Source organism: Triticum urartu, chromosome 7A, assembly GCF_056163025.1.
Source record: "Triticum urartu cultivar PI428250 chromosome 7A, HENAU_Tu73, whole genome shotgun sequence".
Lineage (NCBI taxonomy): Eukaryota > Viridiplantae > Streptophyta > Magnoliopsida > Poales > Poaceae > Triticum > Triticum urartu.
The window spans coordinates 239,227,824-239,235,952 of NC_141879.1; positions in this window are offsets into that span (position 1 = coordinate 239,227,824).

Here is an 8,129-nt window from a genome sequence, read left to right on the forward strand (position 1 = left end):
ACAACGTGAATTGCCAATTTCTATTTACCCTTCATAAGGACCCTGTTAATCAAATCCAATCCGACTAAAGTGGGAGAGACGGACACCCGCCAGCCACCTTATGCAACTAGTGCATGTCAGTCGGTGGAACCGGTCTCACGTAAGCGTACGTGTAAGGTTGGTCCGGGCCGCTTCATCCCACGATGCCGCTGAATCAAGATAAGACTAGTAACGGCAAGAAAATTGACAATATCGACGCCCACAACTACTTTGTGTTCTACTCGTGCATAGTAACTACGCATAGACCTAGCTCATGATGCCACTGTTGGGGATCATAGCAGAAAACAAAAAAAAATTCCTACGTTTCACCAAGATCAATCTATGGAGTCAACTAGAAATGAGAGGAGAGTGCATCTACATACCCTTGTAGATCGCGAGCGAAAGCGTTCAAGAGAACGGGGATGATGGAGTCGTACTCGCCGCGATCCAAATCACCGATGACCAAGTGCCGAACGGACGACACCTCCGCGTTCAACACACGTATGGAGCAGATGACGTCTCCTCCTTCTTGATCCAGCAAGGGGGAAGGAGAGGTCGATGAAGATCCAGCAGCACGACGGCGTGGTGGTGGATGCAGAAGTGATCGTAGTAGGGCTTCGCTGAGCTTCTGCGAGAGGGAAAGGTGTAGCAGGGGAGAGGGAGGCGCCAAGACTTGAGGTGTTGCTGCCCTCCCTCCCCCCTTTATATAGGCCCCTTGGGGGGCGCTGGCCCTAGGAGATGGGATCTCCTTGGGGGGCGCCGGCCAAGGGGGAGGCTTGCCCCCCAAGGCAAGTGGAGGCGCCCCCCACCCTACGGTTTCCAACCCTAGGCGCAGGGGGGCCCAAGGGGGGGGCGCACCAGCCCACTAGGGGCTGGTTCCCTCCCCACTTCAGCCCACAGGGCCCTCCGGGATGGGTGGCCCCACCCGGTGGACCCCCAGGACCCATCCGGTGCTCCCGGTACAATACTGGTGACTCCGAATCCTTCCCGATGGCCGAAACTACACTTCCTATATATAATTCTTCACCCCCGGACTATTCCGGAACTCCTCGTAACGTCCGGGATCTCATCCGGGACTCCGAACAACTTTCGGGTTGCTGCATACTAATATCTCTACAACCCTAGCGTCACCGAACCTTAAGTGTGTAGACCCTACGGGTTCGGGAGACAAGTAGACATGACCGAGACGACTCTCCGGTCAATAACGAACAGCGGGATCTGGATACCCATGTTGGCTCCCACATGCTCCTCGATGATCTCATCGCATGAACCACGATGTCGAGGACTTAATCAATCCGTAGACAATTCCCTTTGTCAATCGGTACGTTACTTACCCGAGACTCGATCGTCGGTATCCCAATACCTTGTTCAGTCTCGTTACCGACAAGTCACTTTACTCGTACAGTAATGCATGACCCCATGATCAACCACTTGATCACATGGAGCTCATTATGATGATGCATTACCGAGTGGGCCCAGAGATACCTCTCCGTCATACGGAGTGACAAATCCCAGTCTCGATTCGTGCCAACCCAACAGACACTTTTGGAGACACCTGTAATGTACCTTTATAGTCACCTAGTTACGTTGTGACGTTTGGCACACCCAAGGCACTCCTACGGTATCTGGGAGTTGCACAATCTCATGGTCTAAGGAAATGATACTTGACATTCAGAAAAGCTACACCAAACGAACTACACGATCTTTGTGCTATGCTTAGGTTTGGGTCTTGTCCATCACATCATTCTCCTAATGATGTGATCCCGTTATCAATGACATCCCCATGTCCATAGCCAGGAAACCATGACTATCTGTTGATCAATGAGCTAGTCAACTATATGCTCACTAGGGACACATTGTGGTCTATGTATTCACACATGTATTACGATTTCCGGAGAATACAATTATAGCATGAATAATAGACAATTATCATGAACAAGGAAATATAATAATCATTTTATTATTGCCTCTATGGCATATTTCCAACAAATCCACCATGTCTGGCAGAGCAGATCTCACAGGATATAGATCCCTTGTATCCATACATCCAGCTTGCACCGCAGGTGCAAACCGAGTCAATGTGGCCCAATGATCAGCACGGGTGTTGAAAAGCTCCAGCCTCAAGGCCCGATTCTCACGGTCCTTATCTTCGAGCATCTCGGCAGTGGTACGAGTGAATGAGTCCTCCTGAGTGGAGTCAGCATAGATAGCCTGAAGATACCCTTGCGCTCCCGGAAGTGAAGCTGGCATGTAACGGAAGTCAGTGTTCCGAAGCAGGCCAGTCCGGACTCGCATGATGGTCATCATGGAATAGGCAGCATCCTGCACAGCCATCTCAATAGTAACCCCGAGTCCATAGGAACAGTGGAGGGGCTCGGTAGATCCAGGATAAGAAGGAAATATCCTGACGGTGCAGAAATATTGGCTTTGATTGAAGTCTCGGAACTGCTCTTCGACAGTGTATTCGGGATACCAACGGTAACCCGTCTGGATCATTACCCAGACTAATATAGCAGTATGACCGGGCACATCAAGGCACCGGGTCAGGCGAACCACTTGGTTTTGAGCACGAGTGGCCATCCGAAAGCACAACCACAATGCAAGGACATTAGAATTTCTAAGGAAAATTGGACAGCATAACAGCTGTAAATGCTCAGAAAGAGATTTGAGACATCCACAACAGTTTGCAATACCACTCAACAACATCATATCAAGGTTCTGATTCAACTAGCAAGATACTAAAAGTAGTAGAAATTGTACTGAGGCTTGTAACAACAATCCTATAAGCTACTACGGATTAGTAACACGTGAACCTGATAGAAGGAGAGAACCTAGTCCTTAACCCACGTTGAATAAGAAGAGAATGACTCAGATCAGAGGGCATAAGGTAAAGGAGTAAAAGAGCCTTACATTCCCTCCCACAATCAATTCCCCTACATATAACTAAAGCATTTCTAGACTCGACATCGACCAGTTTGGCTCAACGAACCTACAGGCAGTCCGGCTCTGATGCCAACGCTGTCAGAACCCCGATTCCATGTGACATCGATCTAGCCGGTAACACCTCATATCACATTGCGGCCTCACGCATGGTATCCCACGGGTGTCGCCTCACCATGGCCCGGGACCGTTTGCGCCTTTTGGCACACGTATATGATAGTGTCGCTAGCATTCATATGACAGAGAACCCGAGCCAACATGGCTAGTCGTGAACCCAATGCGGCACAGACCTATGGAGATAGGCATACATGAATCACATCGAGCATGTCGGTCATCAGCTATTGAATCCGGGCTGTAGCACTGGGCTAACAGGACTCTGAGGAACCCGGGCTGTAGCAGGCTAGGCAGGACTCCGGATGTCACCGCGTGACATTTCCCCGAAGGGACAGACATAGGAACGAAGTGAAACACATGCCGGCCAGTCATGTGTCCTGAACAGTAGTGCTGGGCTAGCAGGACTCCGGTGAACCGGGCTATAGCGGACTACTATGGCTCGAGGAACACTAAACTACATTTCCCCATAAGAAAGGCTGCCAAGGATAAACAACTAGATTGTCGGATCCCACTCATACCAAGCATTTCAAGCATACAGACAATATGCCCGATATGAGTACATACAACATGGCATCATAGCAAAACTCTACAACTCAAGTACATTATTTAAAGGTTCCAAAGAGCCATACATAACATGTTCATACAGGTAGGGGTCACATGACCCGACACTCAAGTCATACAAGCACACAACCACAAGCAGAAGTAAATAGTCTGAGTACAAATACTAGAAATCAAGAAGGCTTCCGAAGCCTGTCTATCTACATAGGGCCCTCCATGGCCAGGATCACCACCTGGGTGGCTAGTCACTCGTCGACATCAAGGTCTACGTATAACCCATCGGAGGGGCGGTGTTGTCGTCTGAAAACAGTAAGTAAGCAAACATGAGTACAAAGGTACTCAGCAAGTCTTACAACAGAACCTACTATACATGCTCATTCTCAAGAAGGTGGTGGGGTAATTGCAGCAAGCCAACTTTGACTCTTGGCTAAGCTATCCTACGGAACTCCACTAGTAAAATAGTTTTCGCACACGAGTCCACTACTCACCAACACAATACTCCACCGGGGATCCCCCCCGTCATCCTACGAGAGGGCCATCCTCACTACTCACACTTACCTTGAGTCTTTTAGTAGTAACCATTAACTTGTCTATGAGCTATATAGGCAATCAAGTAGTCCTTTACTACGGACGCGGCTATTCGAATAGTTTTATACCCTGCAGGGGTGTACTTCATCACACATGTTTCCACCACTTAGCGTCTGCACACGACATGTGCTCGGCAGACTTCAAGCGAAAACCGACGTGGGTGTAGACCATGACCTGACTAACCTCACAAGTCTCTAGTCCAGGTTTATCGCCTATTCGGGTTCCATCTGCAAGGAAATCCGGCCGGGGTGTCCTCAACGCCCCCAAACGATGTGTACAGGGTCCCGAGACGCCAAACGGGCGCCCGACATACCAGGCCACAGTGTATCTACCGCATCATAGCCCACCCCTAGGGTCAGCGCTACACACTGCCGCCAACACATAACCTACAAACACCAGAAACTAGTTGCAACTCCTGGACAGAGGGCAAGAGGGGTCAGTAAGTCGAGCGGGGTCATATTTCAGGGCCCAATGTGTGGTTGTAGCTGAATCTTAAATCACGCATACAGATCTCAGTTCTTATGGACGGCCTCAATGAAACAACCCACCATGTACTCCTACATGGCCTCTCATCGATACCTTTACCAAAACATGTTCAACACATCCCTCACATTACCGACACAATCATTTCACTCTAGCCCATCACTCGGATGGACCAGACCTGACATAACTCTAAGCATAGCAGGCATAGCAAGGTAGGAATCACATACATGGCTCAATCAACTCCTACACATGCTAGTGGGTTTCATCTAGTTACTGTGGCAATGACAGGTCATGCAGAGGATAAGGGTTTAACTACCGTAGCACACATCAGTTTGAATCGCGTTGTGTTAATGCAGTAAACAAGAGCAGAGGCGAGAACATGGGTTTGTATCGGAATGATCAATGGGTTCCTTGCCTGTTGTAGTGGTGGTAGGGTACTGCCCTTCAGACGGATACTCGGGGTTATCCTCGGAGGCAGAACCTACCACGAAAGACACACCGAACATAATCAACACATGACAATATGCAACAATATGATGCATGCTATGACATGTCAAAATGAATGTGTCTTGGCCTAATGCAAGCTAAAACAGGATGGAATGAACTCATTTGAATCAAAGATTCAAATGTTAGCTCATTTAACATGGCTTTATTAGTGCATTACCTTATTCTTCTTAAACAGCAAGGTTAACTTGTTTTGTCATGCATGAAACCATTACATATGGATAGGTTGAATTTTTTTGATCATTTTTCATATATAAATCTTTGCATTTGGAGCTATGGTTGATTTTCTATGATTTTTAGAAGTTTTGGCTATTTTCTAGAATTTCCTATTAAAGAATAAATCCAGTAATTGAATTAATGCGCCAGCATGACATAGGTGTGACGTCAGTGGGTCAACTGGGTCGGCCAGGTCAAACCTGACTGGTGGGCCCTGTCTGTCAGTGACTCAGCTAATTAACAGAATTAAATTAACACTAATTAACTATCAGTGGGGCCTAGGCCCACATGTCAGTGACTAAACTAATTAAATTTAGTTAAAACTAATCGTAAACTAATCAGCAAACCGGCCCCACCTGTCATAGACTGCGGGGGGGTTAACCTGGGCCCACAGGGGGTCAAACAGGGTCAACTCACCAGCGTCTAGCCGCCGGCAACGCCAGACATGGGGGAGTGGCGCGGGATTTGCACTCCGGCGACCAAAAGGGTGGCGGAGACTATCTACGTGATGCGGGGAGGAAGCCGCGTCGAGTGGTGGCAGTGGGTGGAGCTGGGGTGGCCAGAAACGTCGCCGGCGACGAGTTTGGCGGCGGCCGAAGCTCGGGTGAGGTTGAACTAGTCGTTAGGGGGCATGGGGAGGCGCGTGGTTTGGTGCGTTGAGGTCTTGGAGGTGCGGTAGGACTAGTGGACAGGGTGGCGCGGCCATTGGGTGGCCGGAGCCTCGTCGGCGACGAGCTCCGTGGCGGTGCGTGCGGGTGAGCTACGTGCGGTTGCTACGGGGCTCGAGAGGGAGAACGGAGAGGGTGGGGAGGTGGATGAGCTCACGGGGGTCTCGTCGAGGCAGTCGGAGAGGTTGGGGATGAGCTGATGCGGCGGGGACGGCGAAGGGGATCTCCGGTGGCCGGAGTTGAGGACGAGCTCGGTGCAGCGTCTCCGGGGCGAGCGAGCGCTTGGGGCTCGGCGTACTCGATGTAGTCGACGACGGCGGAGCTCATGGACACGATGGCGCGGCGCGAGGACGACGGAGGGCGCGGCTACGACGACGGTGCGGTGACAGGAGCGTCGGCCATGGTGGGGAACGACGAGGGAGAGAGACAGGGGGGAATGGCATGTCCAGGGGCTTCGGGGTGCGACGTGGAGGCGTCCAGGCGTCCAGGGGCGTGGGCGGCAAGCAGGTGACGCCGTGGCGAGCTCGGGCACGCCGGCGTCACCTCCCTGCCTACCTGGCAGGGAAGAAGCAGTTGGCTGGCGCGGGCCAGCACAGTGCTAGGCCGCCTGGTGGGCCGGCTGGTGGGTTAGGTGGGCTGCGCTAGATGAATTCCTGTTCTTTCTCTCCTTTTCTGTTTTTTTATTATTATTATTTCTGTAACTTCAGGGCTTTATTAAAAATGCCAGGGCATTACCATAAATCATAAAATTAATTATGGCCACTGTTTAGAATATATCCAACAGCAAACATTTTAGTTTATGATTATTTGAGCATTTAAAATATTATATAGCATTTAAGTGCCCAAATGCAAATACTATAAGGACTAATCCAATGACCTTAGATGTCCTACAAAAATGTGCACCATTTTTGTCAGGGATTTTAACCCAAAACAAAAATGGTGGGCTTTTTAGAAGGGCATTTCAAGTTCATTGAAAAAGTTTTTAGTAAACCCTAGTTGTTCCAGGGGGGGTGCTAGGGGTTCTGTCATCCCCATTTCAAATTTAAGAGAAAAATAAACATGATGCACACTCTAATGCTTGAACTAGCTAGGGTGTGACATCCTTGCCCTCCGGCGGCCCCTCGGTCATCAGCTTCCTGGCATCCAGCTTTGCCCAATGCATCTTGACGCGGGCAAAGACCATATGCGCACCATCAATGCAGACCGACCGCTTCACGGTTTCGAGCCATGGACAGGCATTGACAAGCCACTTAACAAGTCCAAAATAGCTGCTAGGTATAGGCTCAGCAGGCCACAGCCAGACTATCAGGTCCTTCATGGCTAGCTCTGCCGACTTGTGCAGCTCGACCAACTGCTTTAGCTGGTCGATGAAGGGCAACGGATGTTCGGGTCCAAGATACTAGGACCAGAATAGCTTCGCCGTAAGCATACTTTCTTCGGCTCTGTAATGCTCGGCAGCATCCGATATACTGTGCGGCAGATTCGCAAACGCCCCTGGAAAACCCGAATTTGGATAAGTACAAGGAACATTTCTTGTACATACTTGCTTTGCATGGTGAAAGAATTATTTGCTGCAATCTCCTTGGCCACCTGAACTTCCTGGAGGGCGTTCCGGATTTCGACTCGTGCATGCTGTGCGCTCTGGCAGTCCATCGCCAGTTCGGACTCTTGCGCCTTACAATCGCGCTCCAAGGACTCAAATATCTTGATCGCGCCCTGGAGCTGTTGCTGCGCCTCGCCGACCTGGGCCTCGTGCTTCTTGTGCGTGGCACGTTCCTTGGCCACTTTACCCTCGGCCTTGGGCAACGCCTTCTTGAGGGCTGCCACCTCGGTCGTGGCCCCTAATAAAGTTCATGACAACTCAGTTTGGATGGACTTTTCATTTTTTCTTAAAAGGTACCAACAGGTCAGCACATACCTTGGCTATCCTCTATCTGCTTCTTTGCGAGGCCGAGCTCTTCCTCGGCCCGCTCCAGTTTCTGCTTCAGTCCGGAGACCTCTGCAGCATGAGCGGTGGCAGCCTGCAGCGACACCTGCTTA